Genomic DNA, 17,982 nt, shown 5'->3' with positions numbered 1-17,982 from the left:
TAACTGTAAAATAGATTAAGCATCCAAAGACTTATCGAAAGGTGACAGGGCAAAATATCATTTCTTGTTTGTTTTTGCTCCAAATTGCACCGTTTTTGTATCTTTTTGCTCTAATGACCATAATTCATCGTACCTGAAACAAAACATCAAAAATACCCTTCTTTAAAGTACAATATCATCAAAATCAGTATAAAATAGGTATGAAAATCTCAACATATTTTCCTTTGGTCAGTCTCCAATCTAGATGATCCAAATTTTTAGAAATATTCCCAATTGCATGCATAAGATTCTGCACCTATTTTTCTATCTTCTTGATTCTTTTCAACAGTGCATTCGAATTGAAGTATGGCTGAATATGTGGTGAATTATGTGATGCTCTCTGATTACTTGGGACTCGTTAAAAGTATTTTTCCTAATTTTCCTAAGTTAAAAATAAACTTTAAAATGCTTAAAAGTGGATTTTCCTTATTTTCCTATTAAAATAATTATAATAATTTAATTCAAAAAAATCATGAAATTTTGGCTAAGTATTTCTCTGACCTAAGGAAACCTCTAATAATTTTCCCATAGATAAAAAATTTTAGTTTGGAAAGTTAAATGAATCAATTTCTAAAAATATTATTTTCTGGGTTTAATAAAATATTTAAATTAAGTTAAATTTTGAGAAGTCCACATATTCTCTTCTAATATTATAATTACCTCATGGATATGAAACTCTAAACCCTCAAGGTCATTTGATTTGTGTTTAATGAGTTATGAGGTGAAGTACCCCAAGGGCAAAATAATCATTCTAGATTTTGGTGCTTTAATCAAAATTTAGGATTAACCAAAGGAAAATGGGTAATTTTGATCTTAATAAACATGTTTGGATGATTGAAATATAATGTGGTTAAAAGGTATGGTTAAAAGGTAGAAACTCACTAGGTAGAAACTCACTTACCACCCTTGCAAAACATCAACCAAATCATAATCTTCCTAATCTCTATGACTTGGAAGTCGACTAAGATCAAATGATTCTTAAGTGATGGGCTTAAGATAGAAAAGATGATAATTTATTTTTCTTAAGCCCAAAGTTGAGGATGATTTGACTATTTGATAAGAATGTATATCACTTAAATTAAATTTTTAATGCTCACCATTCCACGTATCATGATTGTTAAAGGCTTAGTAGTGACCTAGGATCGATGTCTAAACTCAGTTGATAAGATAACATGGTTGGTGATTAACATCTTTAAACACTACAAGCCTGACCTTAATTATGGGCACCATAATCCTTAAATGACCTAGACTTGCCTTAGAGGCACCCACTCACATAACTCTTGAACGAAACATCAATTGATTAATTGGGTATCATATCCTCAAGATAATTAAACTGTCAAGTTTTGCCAAGCAACGGGGTAGTCACACTTCGACCTTAGATGATTAATGAAACATATGATTAGTTCAAAATGAACTCAAAATATTTCAAGAGATCTTCAAAATGCTCCAGGGTCATGCCTCGAGCATTTTTGAAATCTATTGGACATTCTGAAGAGAAAATTGAACTTGTCATATTTTGTTCTAAAATCATCTACTAGGATCTTCTGAGATTCAATAAAATCATAACTTGGGGTTCGGTAGCTAAACCTTTGTCTACTCCTGTAATTTAAATTCCTTGCAAAATTATATACATGCTTTGTAAATACTAACCTTTGAAGTGGTGGAACGAGAAGAATCGACAGGTACGCTTTTAAATTAATGCATTTATCTTTCTGTACTTTTTGTCTCTAGCTTGAATGTTAAACAACATTGCCACCCTGCATGAAAACCAAAACTGCTATGATAGCCGCAAAACCAAAACCAAAACTAAAATCAATCAAGATAAAATTCACCGCCACAACAATCAAAATATAAGATAACTCAAAATTTAATCACAAACATCACAAAATAACAATTGCAACTAAATTAAGACGTTTCTATCGGATGATCGGGAATCCCTTGGAGGAGGTAACCTTTGGTTGCTAACGAGATTTTCCATGGTCTAAATGAAAGTATGGAGCTCATTGAGTTGAGTTTAGTAAATTCATTTGAACTAAGTGAATCCGAAAGAAAATAGCAGTACCAGAATGAGGGAATCGTAGGATCCTAATCGTTGTGGCCTTAATCAACTTTAATATGCCCTATAATATTTAAAGAACCATAACCAAAGGAACATTTGATTTGACATCATAACCTGACACATTAGAAAACTTAAACTCATCATGACAAGGAGCTTGGAGCTAGCATTATAGGAAGCACGACCATCTTCATCAGTAAGAGGATCTACAATAACATATCTTTCCTTAGAATTAAATAAACAAGTCATAGAACTTCGAGGTTATTTGCTTATACAACATAAATCCTCAACTCATCTTTAGTCTTTTATATAGCTCTGGTGTACAATTTAAGCCCTAACTCATCTTAGGACTCCGAGATTGTCGTTCATCACGACCAAAATTCTCACATCTTCCAAGCTATTTATGTGATCTTTTCACATGAACGTAAGTCCTAAATTGATAAAATTTGCAGGATGAAACATTTAAATAATTTCTGCTCAAAATTGAAGCCAAACTGTAGGATAGACTGGGAAGTCACCGAGGTTCTCCTCCAGATCTATGACATCCCCTAATTCTTCCCCATTTAGATTCTACAATAAATGTTCCAAATTTGAGTCATTCCCTTTCACACTTCTTTGTCCGATCTCGTTTAAAATTTCTATCCTTCTGGCCTCTTTGAAAATAATATTTCCTAATTTTTATCGAGAGTTTTCTTAGGTGACTTCGGTTATCTAAGATGTAATTAACTATAGGGGCTTGCCCTTATATGAAGCTTTTTTGAACCCATCTTAATATAAACTCTATTTAATTCTTCATATTAAATAGGGGAACTTGTCAACAAATAAAATGGTTTTTTACAGACCAAACGAATGTCATATATTTCTTAATTTATTTGATCGAGTCACACCCTAAAGTTTTGTGTTTGTCTTTCAGGATAGATACAGAGTTTGAGGTATAGCGCTCTTTCATTTTAACTGTGAAAGATATGAGATCAGTTTGATCTCATATATATATATATATATATATATATATTCTCTTTCTGAAGCGGGCGATGAGATTCTGACTCTGGCGGCCGACAGCGTTGACAACACCTCAACCAAAATAGCGCCAACAAGCTGCATGTTTAAAATTTATAATTTACTACCAAAATTTTTCTTTATGTTGCAGTTATGCATGCTTGTTAGTGTGTTTGTTTGCTTTTATGTTATACTTCACTGTATAGAACTCCAATGAATCTCTATATGTTAAGTAAATTAAATATGTTAAATTTAATTTTCATTCATGTTTTTAATTTTTGTACTTGCATATTTAGGATATAAAAATTCCTGCTAGCATGTTATTTTTAGTTTTCATTCCTGTCAATATTTATATGTGCTACTAAAATGTTTTATTTTATTAAAAATTTAAGTTTGGGTGAGGGGGGGACGAAAAATTGTCTAAAGACTTGAAATTTATTTGTTCTCAAATGTATTTCAAATAAATTTGATTTTGATTTAAAGAAAAATGATCATGTATATGAAGTTATATTATGAAAGTAAAATTTTTAATATAGAAATGAGTAAGAGAATTTAATTAAAATTTATAGTAATGAAGAAAAAATAAAGTTAAAAATTTTTAGTGTGGAAAATGATAAGTATAGTGTAACTATCTTCAGTAGAAGAAATTGTATTTTTGAAAAGTATAACAGAGTTAGACTTTTAATTTCAAAACTTAAATTTCTTTTATTAAAAAAAATTTTCAAAACTAATATTATATTTTTAATTAAAAGATTTATATCAGGATTTTGCTTTAGGAAATGAAGAGTGGAATTTAAAATCATTAAAAGTCTATCTAGATATAGTAATTCTTGCCTGAAAAAGAAAAAAGAAAAAAGGAAAAACAAAAAGAAAAAGAAAAAGAAAAAGAAAAAGAAAAAGAAAAAGAAAAATTGAAAAAGGGAGGAGAAGATTGAGGATTAGTGCCTAATCAAAAATTGGTTCCACCTCTGATCTTTCTAAAGTATAAGACTTGAGAAACTCTTAAGCTTAAGAATATAATATGGTAAGTAAAATTATTCTTAATAAAAATTTTTTAGTGGAGATTATAGAATGCCTAAACTCTATATTTGGAGAATCTACAATATTTTTGAACTAGATAGAAACTCATATTTTCATATTTCTTAATATTAAAAATTTCTAAACTCTAAGTTGGTCTCATTTACTAATATTTTTTTTGAATTGGACTATTATATTTATAAATCAAAATTTTAGAAATTCCTAAAGAAATTCATATACATCATCTACTTATTTATCTTTAAAATATTGAAGGGTCACTTTAGGATAAGTAACATTTTAAGTTTAGGGAATTTTGATACACTTAAAATATATAGAATTTTATAGGCATTTTTATGCTTATTTTTGAGATATTACGCTTTAATGAAATGTATTTGTGTGTTTTTCTTGCAATTAAAATCAAATTTATGAAAAATGGCAAAAGGAGTGAAAAAGGATCAAATTTGGAGTAAAAAATAAAGAAGGTGCAAAAAAATAAACGAAGACGCCTAAGCGCTCAGTACTGGCGCCTACGTGCTAGTTAACAAAGAAAGTTGTGCATAAGTGCCAGGTACCCCAGGCTTAAGCTCCAGAATTAGTTATTTGATGATTCATTGATTTTAAACAAATTTTAGAAGAGGTGTTTGAAGCAACCCTTGGTAAAAATGTGGGAAATAGCCCATGGATATGAAAATTCATTCAATTGGCTTTTAAAAGGATGCAACTTCTAGAAGATTCATCGAAAGGAGACACATTTTGAAGAGACACTAAGGAACCTCTTGGATTTTTATAAAAAAGACTTTGATCATAAAAAGGGGGGAGCCATTCAATCCCAACCAACAATCATCATCCATCCAAGTAACCGCCGGCATCGCCGTTGCTGGCCACTTTTCTCTTTATTTTTGAGTTTTAGTTTGTATTGTGAGTGAAGGAAAAGAATTCAAAGGAACATCAAGACATTTTGTGGAGAGAATTTGAGATAAGTGTTTATCTTGTGACTACATTTGGTTTTAATCTGGATTTCTTGTTTGTGTGCATGAATTCTACTATCAAACTCAAGTGTGGTTGTGTTTTCTCCATGGATTCTGAGTGGTTTTTTATTATCTTTTACCTTAAAATGATAAGTAATTAAGTATTGAAATGAAGTTGTGTGAAGTATTAGACTTCAATGTTGGAAGAAGTTGTAATGATTTGAAACCTTATACTTCATTTACTTCTTGATTTAACCAATTAAGATGTTAATAACTAGTATGAGAACATGTAAGTTCTGAGATGATATTGTTTCAGTCAACAAATGATAAGAATGACATTTGATTTCATATATGAGAATGTAGTTCATGGGGTTGAGTGCAAATAAATAGGGAAATAAACTTTTATGGGTGTAGAATTAGAGGACTTTAGAGTGACAGTCTAAATCCCTCAATTTGATTTATAATTTAGGTTTTTATACAAGATGTTAGCCCCCAGGTGGAGGGAGAAGAGGGAACTCCAGTGTGAGAGCTAGTATTTTCCTTGCCTAACTGATCTTCAAAACTATTCAAATTATAGATTAGCTAATGTTCTTTAAAGCATCTCTAGTAAAGGTAAAGAGTATTATTGCTCCTATTTGACACAACACAATTAGAATGCTTCCACAATAGAATTTCTATACTTGTTACTGATTCATGATAAGTAAAAAGATATTTTATTTATATTGCCTTCATCTTACAAATATTTAAGTTAAGTTAATTTGTTGCTTATTTTATTTAATTATCAAAAAAATTACAAAAAGAATCAAATTTCATTCCTATTATAGCATCTTTAGTTTAATTAAGAATATTTTGCTAAGAAACTATCAAAAAAATTACAAAAAGAATCAAATTTCATTCCTATTATAGCATCTTTAGTTTAATTAAGAATATTTTGCTAAGTAAAATTTTGTTATCTAATTTCTTTTGTTTAGTAGAGTGCATATTGTCAAATTTTCCCTGTGGGTTTCATATTCGTGGCTTAATCAAAAAGTCCTATATTATTTGATAACGATACATATACTTGCATATTATCTCATATTTAATTGTTATTATAATTGTATTCTTCTTTGCTTCATAGTGGAAAATTTACCTAGCTATTGCTTTGGATCAAGTTTTTGGCTTTGTTGCAAAGTAGGAATCATTACTAAAGAAATTAAGCATATAATCACATACATCGCAATAAACATCTATATAGAAAGTTGGGACAAGCATACAAATTAAAGGATGCTTTCCTTCAATATCAGCAATTGTCCATCCAAAGGCTTTCTTATAATTCTTCAAAGTTTTCATTAAACTCTCTTCTTCTTCTAAAGTTAAATTTGAGGAAATTATAACCAGTAATGTTGAGGAATCACCTAAAAAGACATCTTTTAAATGTTTAGGAAGTAACTTAAATTTAAGTTCAGGAGGTTTTCTAATCGATGGATAAAAAAATTGATCTTTTTTTTTTATCGTGTCCAAAGCTTCAAAACTTTGATGAACATAAATTGAATCTTCCTATTAAAATCATCATATTCCTCTAACTCCTATTCTTGCCCGTGTACCAACTCTTTCATTTCAGATTTTTCTTCATAAGTTGCTTTGAAATGACATTCACTCAGAGATATCTTATTACATCCATCCTGTAACATTCTTCATCTTTACTTTCTATGGGATACTTCATCGATTTTGAAATATTAAATGTAATTATTTGATCATTGACGCGCATAGTTAATTCTCCTTTTTGCACATATATCATTGTTACAGTTTCCCAATGGGTTTACTTGGTTGTTCGCCATTGCTGATTATTCCCTCCTAAATTATTATTATTCTAGTTAAAGTTGGGATGTTTTTTTCAACCTGGTTTATAACAGTTTGAATATGGGTTATTTGGGTTATTATTTATGACATTCAAAGTTTCTAATGATGTTTGAGAATCTACCATCTGACCTAATGAATTCTCCTCAATCATTGAAATTGGTTGAGAAAAATTCATTCTAAATTGGTCTAACTTCCTTGAAATTGTAGCAACTTGATTTGTTAACATTGCAAAAGCATCAGATTCATGAATAATTGCTCCTTTCTTAGGATTTGCCCTCTTAGAAGACCATTAAAATTATTAATAGCCATCTCTTCAATTAAAATATATGCGTCATAAAAAATTTTTGACATCAATGAACCACCAGCAGTGACATCAATAATAGATCTAAGAGTTACAACTAATTAATTGTAAAAGGTTTGAATTATTAACCAATCTGGTACAACATAGTGTGGACACTTTCTCAGGAGTTCTTAAATCGTTCCAACACTTCATAAATAGATTCCCCTTCAAACTGACAAAAAGATGTAATATCATTTCTAAGTTTTGTAGTTTTTGATGATGGAAAATGTTTAGCAAGAAATTTCTGCGCTAAATCACCCCAAGTTCTGATAGATCCAGGTGCTAACGAATTTAACCATATCTTAGCCTTATCTATCTTACGAATTTAACCATATCTTAGCCTTATCCCTCAGTGAGAATGAAAAAATTCTAAATTTAATAACATCATTTGAAACACCATCATATTTAAATGTTACACTCAATTCTAAAAAATTGGCAAGATGTAAATTTGGATCTTCAGTTGGTGCTCCCGCAAACTGATTATTTGATATCATTTGAATAATAACAGGTTTATGTTCAAATAAATTAACCACTACAACATGTTTTAAATACTACAATAAAGTTCATCTACTGTAAGGTTTGCATAATCTATTAAAGGTCTAAATTCTTGATGAGTTTTAGCATTTTAATTATTTTGATTTGCCATTTCTTGAAATTTTTGAACTTTTTCTGTATTTTTTTTTTCTAATAGTTCTTTCTAATTTAGAAATATAGGGCATTAGTTCTTTAGAACTTGAACTACACATACATTACCACAAAATAAAATAAAATCACAAAAACAACACTACAATATTCCAATAATAAATATAAAAGTTTAAATAAGACTTTCTAAAAATAGAATTAATTTTCTTAAAAAATCCTTCAAATTTTAAAAAGTTTATTTCTTTTTCTCCCCCACAAAAGTGCTAGAAACTTGATCCCCTTTTTCTTTTATGTACTTTTGCTTATGACTCCACTGTTAAGAACTAGATGTAAGTTTCCTGACAATAGAAGACAAAAATTTGATCCATATCCGGTACGATAGTACCATGATGTATGTGCGGTTAGATTCTTCATTTTATTTATTTATATTACTTTCTTTACAATGGTGCCAAAAACTTAGTGCGATGTTCTTTAATTATTGGGATACTACGCAAATATATGTATCATTATCAAGAAATATAAGACTTTTTGATTAAGCCCCAAAATATTGAACCAACAGGGAGAACTACAAACTCTTAAGAAAAAATTAGATAAAAAATTCTACTTTGAAAAGAGTCTTACTCAAATTATAGATACTATGGTAGGAATGAAAATTCAATTCTTTTTGGTAATTTTGATAAGTCAAAATAACGTAAACAACTAACTAAATTTAACTAGATTTATGTAAGATGAAAGAAATGCAAATAAAATATCTTTTTCCTTATCATGAATCAGTAACAAGTATAGGAATTATGTTGTAAAATTATTTAAATTGTGTTGTGCCAAATAGGAGCAATAATATTCTTTAACCTTACTAGAGATGATATAAAGAACAATGACTAATCAAAAGTTTGAATAGTCCTGAAGACAGAGTCAGAAAGGAAGATATTAGCTCTCGCTCTAGAGTTCTCTCTTCTCCCTCCACCTGGGGGCTATTCTCTCGTATCAAGACCTAAAATAATAAACCGAATTGGGTGATTTAGTCTGTCACTCTAAGGTCCTCTAACTCTACACCCTTCAAAGTTTATTTCCCTATTTAAATGTACTCAACCATATGAATTACATTCTCATCCATACAATCTAATGTGATTATACCATTAGTTGACTGAGATAATACCATCACGTATCTTAAATGTTATCACAACAAATATTAACAACTTAATTGGCCAAGACAAGAAGTAAATAAAGTACAAGGATTAAATCATCACAACTTATTCTAGCATTATAGATCCATACTTCACACAACTTCCATCAAACACTTAATTACTTATCATTTGAAGGAAAAAGATAAAGAAAACTACGCAAAATTCATGGAGAGAACACAACAGCAATTAAGTTTAAAATTACAAATCTTTTGAAAACACAAGAAGTCTAAATTAAAATCATATGTAGTCAAAAAGATAAAAACTTATCTTAAATTTTTCCCACCAAACTCTTGAAGTTCCTTTGAATCTCTTCATTTCTCGTAAATTCCTCCCTATGTCTAGCTCCCAGCCCTAGAGAGTTAAAATCTTTCTATCTTACTAACAAACTACAATGGATTCTTACTTAGAATTATCTAATAACTTTCTCCTTCACTAGGAAGACCATTCCTAACCACTGGAAGAGCTTTGATAAATGTGCAGAAAGGAGAACTAACCATGAGAGTTAGTGATCAAGAGGTTACATTTAATATTGCAAAATCAATGAGATATCCTGTAAAAGGGTAAGAGATTGAATGCTTCAGAATGGATATTAATGAATATTTAAGCCATGAATATTTTAAGAAGACTTTTGAAAGAGAATTTGAAAAGGAATATATAGAATATCAAGATGATGATAAAATTCACGATGAATCTATGGAAGCGAATAAAGAGGATTTGGATTATGTTCAAGAAAAATATGAAATGTTAGATCCTACAGAAAGTAATAAGAATTTAATTTCATCTATTGAGAAACCTCCTGAACTAGAACAGAAAACACTTTCTACACATTTGAAGTATGCATTCTTAGGAGATTTATCTACATTACCTGTTATAGTATCCTCAGAATGAACTAAAACATAAGAACAATAGTTGTTGGAAACTTTAAAAAGATATAAGAAAGCCTTTGGATGAACATTAGCTAATATTAAAGGAATTAGTCATTCAATTTTCATTCAATTTGTATGCAGTATGCATAGAATCTTATTAGAAGATCAACATGAACCAAGAGTTGATCCTCAAAGAAGATTAAACCCTATGGTGAAAGAAGTTGTGAAGAAAGAGATTTTAAAATGATTAGATGTTGGAATATTATATTCTATTTCAGACAGTATTTGGGTAAGTCCAATTCACTGTATTCCAAAGGAAGGAGGTGTGATTATTGTGACAAATAAGAATAATGAATTAATACCAACAAGATAAGTCACTAGATGGCAAATCAATGGAAAATTTGCATAGATTATAAAAAATTAAATTCTACCACCAGTAAGGATCATTTTCCTTTATCTCTTTTGGACTAGATGTTGGATAGATTGGCTAGGCATAAATATTGTTATTTTTTAGATGGATATACTGGTTATCGCCAAATACATATTGCTCCAGAGGATCAAGAGAAAATGACATTTACTAGTCCTTATGGAAATTTTGTATTTCAGTGAATTTCCTTTGGATTATTTAATACACCTGCAACATTTCAAAGATGTATGATGCCAATTTTTAGTGATTTGATTGAAAAAGGGATTAAAGTCTTTATAGATGATTTTTTTGTATTTGGAACTTCATTTAAAATATGTCTAAATAATCTAAAAAAAGATTTGGAATGTTGTGAAAAGACCAATATCATATTGAATTGAGAAAAATGTCAATTTATGGTTGCAGGAGAAATTGTGCTTGGGCATAAAATTTCAGAAAATGGCATGGAAATAGATCTTACAAAAATACAAGTTATATCAAACTTACCTCCACCTACTATAGAAAGAGGAGTTAGGAGCTTTTTAGAACATGCTGGGTTTTACAGGAGATATATTAAAGACTTTTTAAAAATTACTAAACCTTTATGCCAATTTCTAGAAAAAAATACCAAATTTAACTTTAATCAACATTGCCTTAAAGCCTTTGAAACTTTAAGGAAAAAATTGATCACTGCTCCTATAATTGTTTCACCTGATTGGGAGAAAACTTTTGAATTAATGTGTGATGTTGGTGATTATGCAATTGGAGCTGTTTTAGGACAGAGATGTGATAAGATTTTTAAAGTTATATACTATGCTAGTAAAACTCTTAATGATGCTCAAATTAATTACACCACCATTGAAAGAGAATTATTAGACATTGTGTATACTTTTGATAAGTTTAGGTCATATCTGATTCGAGCTGAATGTGTTGTGCATAAATATTTGATGCAAAAGAATGATGTTAAACCAAGATTAATTAGATGAGTACTTCTTATGCAAGAGTTTGATTCTATAATAGTCGATTGAAAAGGGATTAATAATCAAATTGATGATCATTTGTCTAGGCTCAAACAAGAAGAAATACTTAATTTGGAAAGAGAAACTAATGAAACTTTTCCTGATGAATAACTTTATGTTGTAAAAGAATGGGAAATACTATGGTATGTTGATATGGTATGTTGATATTGTTGGTATGTTGATATTGTAAATTATATTGTTAGTGGTATTTTACCATATAGACTGACAAAACAGCAGGAAAAAAAATTCATTTATAATGAAAAATCATATTTTTGAGATGAGTCTTATTTATATGAACAATGCAAAGATTTAACAATGAGACGATGTGTGCCTTATAGAGAAATTCAAAAAATTATCCAAAAATGTCATGATTCTGAATTTGGAGGTCATTTTGGAAATGATAGAACTGTCCATAAAATTTTACAATCTGGATTTTATTGACCTACTCTATTTCAAGATGTTAATATATATATAAAAGCATGTGATAGGTGTCAGAGAGTAGGTAATATTTCAAAAAAAATGAAATACCTCTAAATTTTAATTTGGAAATTGAAATTTTTTATGCATGGGGATTAGATTTTATGGGAACATTTATACCTTCATTGGAAAATATTTATATATTGATTGCAATGGATTATGTTTTTAATTGGAGCAATCGCTTTACCTCGATGTGATGCTCGGAGTGTTTCAAAATTTTTAATTAAAAATATTTTTACAAGATATGGAATGCGAGAGTAATCCTTACCTAGGAAGAATCTCATTTTAGAAATGCAACAATTGCAAGATTAGTGGAAATATATAATATAATGCATAAAATTGCAAATTCTTATCATCCTCAGACTAGTGGTTTAGCAGAAGTATCTAATCGTAAAATTAAGAGAATTTTGGAAAATAGTGTTAATTCTAATAAAATGGATTGGTCAATGAGATTATATATTGTATTATGGGCATACAGGACAACCTATAAGACACATATAGAAATGTCCCAATATAGATTAATTTTATGTTTTTATAGTGGCTGCTCCTAGTGAACGTGTCACCAACCATCACGAGGGTGAGATTTCATTAAAACCTAATTTTCTTTCTTTCTTAGAAACCCTTCAAAGTTAACGTTAGAGAAATAGATTTAAGTTGATGTTTGAGAAGCCTTATGAGGTTAGGAAGCCTTTTCTTCTTGCTTTTCTTATGTTTCCATGAATTTTCTACCAAAACCCTAGCCTCTAACCCATTTTTAAGATAAGATTGTACAAATATTATCATTTGCCTCGGTAGCTTCATTTGGATGGATATTTGAAGCCAACAAACCTAAAGAATGAAGAATGCCCTTCGATATTTATTCCATAAGTTATGAAGGTTTCTCTTCATGAGAAATCCTTTAAGATATGCCATGCAAACGAAGGTGGGCATTTTGTTGCCTCATACAATAAAGTGTTAGTACACCTCTCCATATTTGAACTTGCGCAAAAGAAAGATCATCTATGAAAAGCTTGCTTTGCCATTTAATATACCAAGTTGTTGAATTTTAAGACTTGAAGCAAAAAGGAAGCAAAAAGAATGAAATTTAGAGTCAAAATGAAGAAGTTGAAAATTTTTTCAGCGCCGAAGGTGTCGTTTGACAGGAAGCAGTGAATTAAATTGTGGAACACTGGCGCCGACGGCGCCAGAATAGGCGCCAGTGTCGGTTCAGACCCTGTTTCTAGAAGATTTGACGAATTTGGACATTTTTTGAAGAGTTTTTGGATGCACCTAATGGAGAACTGACTCTAGGCTCTATTTGGGGCTAAAATTGATCAGAAAATTAACTCTTTTTTCACAATTCTTCACCTCAATTCAATATCTTACACATCATACACGTTTCCATCTTCATTCCACCACCATTATGGAGTCTATTAGTGATTTTTTTTTTAAGAATTTAGAGTTTGTGTGTTGAGATTAAGTGTGAATTCTTCTCTAAGAGTGTTGGAGAAGGAGAAAAGTGAGAGATTTCTTCTTCCTACATTTCCTAGGAAAGGCTACAAGGGATTTTCTTTGAGAAAGAGTTTCATATAAGTGTTGTTTGTTTAGAGTTTGTGTGTATGAACTTTCTTTTATATATGAAATTTTTGTTTTGATGTATCTTTCTCATGAAGTCTGAGTAATTTCCTTTATCTTTCTCCCTACTCTGAGATATGGTGAAATGAAGAGATAATATGGATGTGCCAATGTTAAAATATAAAATAAATTGTGATGATTTTTCAACTCCGAACTTAGTTTACTTTTCAATATGACCAATTGAATAATTAAAATTTGTTGTGAAACATATAATCTCGGAAATGGAGTATGAGTTCTACAACAGAGTGAGGATCATATTTGATTCCATGAAGGTGAATTTCATTCATGGAATTAAGTGCAAATAAATAGGGAAATATACATTATTGGCTGGTGGGTATACATTGTTGGGAGTAGAATTGGAGATTTTACGGAGATAGACTAAAATCCCCGATTCGGTCTTAGTGTTTAAAGAACTAAAGCGAGAGTCAGCCTTCAGGTGGAGGGAAGTGAGAGCTCTGGAGTTGGAGCCAGTATCCTCCTAGCCTGGTCACGGATTTAGGGACTAAACCTGGGATTAGCCAATGATTTTCTATAATAATGTATCAGGATAGAGAATTAAAACTGCTCATATTTGGTACAATACATTTAAAATCATTTATCTCATCTCATTTTACCAAAATCTCATTGTAGTGGGAAAGATGCTTTTTCACATAAGAAATCTTCATCACATAAACATAGTTTAATAGTTTAGTAGTTATTGTTTAAGCTTTGCACTTTAGTTTTGCTAGTACTTAAATAATTTAGTTCTCATACTATCTCAACATTCAAAATTAGTGATAGTAATTTCGTTTTACTTTCTGTGAATTTCCTAGTCAATTTATCATTTCAAATTTAACAATTTATCATTTCAAATTTATTTCAAATTTAAACATTTTCTATGGGATCGATATTTGAGGCTTAAATAGAATGTCCTTTAATACTTGATAATGATACGTATACTTGCGCGGAATCCCAACATAAATTACTTAAATTTCTTATTAATAAATTATTGCATCAAGCTTTTTGGCAACGTTGCATAGCGGAGTCAACTTTATATATTTTGCACAACTATATTCTCGGGATCAATTTTTTGGTGGTGTTGTCAGGGATAGTAACAGTAAATTAAATAGACTTGGTAATTTAGGAAATTTAGAGATAATATAACTATAAAAAAATAAAATTAAAAAATTAAATCAAAAAATTCAAAATATATAACTATATATTTAAAAGTATTTTTAGGAAATTTTTCTTTGCTTATTATATTTGTTTATGTGAAATATTGGATCTGAAGGTTTAATACCTTATGATTCAAATAATTGAAATTTGACAAAGACCTTTAAAAGATTATGCTAATCCGACATCAAATGAACTTCACTTGATTATTCAAAATCGTGATGTTGTTGCTAATTCATTTGAGCTTAAACTTGATATTATCCAAATGTTATAAAATAATCAGTTTGGAGGAATACCTACTGAAGATCCTAGCTTACATATTGCTGGTATTCTTGAAATTTGTGCTACTTTTAAATATGACGGAGTGTCTAATGACGCTACTAGGCTTAGGCTTTTTCCTTTTTCATTAAGGGATAAAACTAAAGCTTGGTTAAATTCATTAGCACCTGGATCTATAAGAATATGGGGAAAAATATCACAAAAATTCTTGGCTAAATATTTTCCACCCTCGAAAACTGCTAAGCTTAGAAATGATATTACATTTTTTTGTCAGTATGAAGGGGAATCGATATATGAAGCTTGGGAAAGATGTAAGGATCTTCTTAGAAAATGTTCACACAATGATCTACCATATTGGTTAATAACTCAAACATTTTACAATGGATTCGTATGATCACTTAGATTTATTATAGATGTGGCTGCAAGTGGATTACTAATGTCAAAACCTTTTGATGAAACATACTATTTAATTGAAGAAATGACTACTAACAATTTTCAATGGCATTCTAAAAGAGTAAATCCTAAGAGAGTAGCTAGTATTTATGACTCTGATGCAATGTCTATTTTGGCATCTCAAATTGCTGCTATTTCAAAAAAGATTGATCAAATTGGAGTGAACTATTCTCAAATACCCCCAGTATTAGAGGAAAATTCACCAGGACAGATAATTGATATTCAATCATCTTATGAAACTTTGAATGCTATAAATAATCGAAATAACAATCCCTATTCTATTTATTATAACCATAAATGGAAAAATCACTCTAATTTTAGTTGGAATAATTATAACAATTCGATGAATCCCTTCGAAAATTTGAACAACCAAGGAAATCTTAATTATCGACCTCATTATCCTCCTGGATTTAACTCTAACCCTAACCTACAGGTTAAGGAAAAGAAGTTGACAATGAAGAAGTAATGTTGAATATGGGAAATCAAATATAGAATCAAGGGGCTGCTACTAGAAATATTAAAAATCAATTATGAAATATTGCTACTGCACTTAGTAACAGACCTTCTGGAATTCTTCTGAGTATTGTGAAAGTTAATCCAAAAGATCAAAATAAGGAGCAAATTAAAGCTACTTAATTAAGAAGTGGAAAGGAAGTTGAAACAAAAATCTAAAGAGAAACTGATGTTGATGAAGAGAAGGAAGAAATGGAAAATGACCATAATGAAAATGAAAATGAACAATGACCATAATGAAAATGAACAAACACAAGTTCCCTTAGAAAAACCAATACCTTTGTTTTCTCAAAGACTAAAGCAGAAAAATAAAGATATACAATTTACATTTTTTTTTGAAATCCTTAAGAAAATAACGATAAATATTCCTTTTGTTGAAGCTTTGGAATAAATGTCAAGTTATGTGAAATCTATGAAGGATGTGGAAGTTTCAGATCACAAGACCGTTGCAATCAGTGAAAAGTGTAGTGCTATTATTCAGAAAAAGCTTCCTGAGAAATTAAAAGTTTTTGATAGTTTTACCATACCTTTTGATAGTTTTACCATACCTTGTTTACCATACCTTGTGCTATTGGTGAAAAGTTTTTTTGAAAAGTCTTTTATGATTTAGGAGCGAGTATCAATCTTATGCCTCAATCGATCTTTAAACACTTAGATTTGGGAGAGATTTCCCCTACTACTGTAACTCTTCAGTTAGCTAATCGATTAATAACTTATCCAAAAGGAGTTATAGAAGATGTATTAGTTAAAGTGGATAAATTTATTTTCCTTGTAGACTTTATAGTATTGAATATGGAGGAAGATAAAAAAATTGCTATTATTTTGGGAAGACAATTTCTTGCAACAGAGAAAGTTGTAATAGATATGCAAAAAGGAGAATTAATAATGAGAATTAACATTCAAGAAGTAACATTTAATATTGCAAAAGCTATGAAATACCTTGAAATAGAAAAGATAATGAATGTTTCAGAATAGGAGTTACTAATTATCTGAGTAATGAGCATTTTAAGGAAAAGTTTGAAGATAAATTAAGGCAAGGAGAAATTTTTTAAAACAAAGACGAAGTAATAGAAGAAGATTTAATTTATATTCCGGACAAATTTAAAATGTTAGATTTGTTGGAAAATGATAATAAAAATCATATTCCTTCAAGTATTAAAGCACCTGAACTTGAATTGAAAATATTACCTACCCATTTAAAATATGTGTTTTTAGGAGAGTCATCTACATTGCCTGTTATTGTATCTTCTAAATTAACTGAAATTCAAGAACAAAAATTAATAGAGATGTTAAAAAATACAAAAAAGCTTATGGATGGACTTTAGCGGATATTAAAAGAATTAGTCCTTCAATTTGTATGCACAAAATTCTATTAGATGAACAATACGAACCTAAAGCTAATCCTCAGAGGAGATTAAACCCAATAATGAAGGAAGTTCTTAAGAAAAAATCTTAAAATGGTTAGATGTTGGAATTATATATCTTATTTTAGAGAGTGCTTGAGTGAGTCCAATTCACTGTGTTCCGAAGAAAGGAGGAGTGATTGTTGAAAAAAATGAGAAAAACAAATTAATTCCAATAAGATAAGTTACTGGTTGGCGAATTTGTATTGACTATAGAAAATTAAACTTGGCCACCAGGAAAGATCACTTTTCTTTACTCTTTCTAGACCAAATGTTGGATAGATTGACTGGAAACAAATATTATTGCTTTTTAGATGGATATACCGGATATCACCAAATTTCAATTGCTTCAGAGGATCAAGAGAAGACAACATTTACAAGCCTATATGAAACATTTTCTTTTCGTAGAATGACTTTTAGACTATGCAATGCACCTGCAACATTTCAAGGATGTATGATGTCAATTTTTAGCAATTTTATTGAACATGGAATGGAAGTGTTTATGGATGATTTTTCTGTATTTGGGACTACATTTGAATTATGTTTAAGTAATTTAGAAAAAGTTTTAAAAGTATGTGAAAGAATCAACCTAGTACTAAATTGGAAAAAATGTCAATTTATGGTGATAGGAGGAATTGTACTTGGGCATAAAATTTCTGAAAATTGCATGGAAGTAGATCCTGCAAAAATTCAAGTTATTAAAAAACTACCACCTCCTACTA

This window comes from Phalaenopsis equestris, unplaced genomic scaffold (assembly GCF_001263595.1).
Source record: "Phalaenopsis equestris unplaced genomic scaffold, ASM126359v1 Scaffold000569, whole genome shotgun sequence".
Classification (NCBI taxonomy): Eukaryota; Viridiplantae; Streptophyta; class Magnoliopsida; order Asparagales; family Orchidaceae; genus Phalaenopsis; species Phalaenopsis equestris.
The sequence above is the reverse complement of the archived record's forward strand: the minus strand, read 5'-3'. Positions refer to the sequence as shown.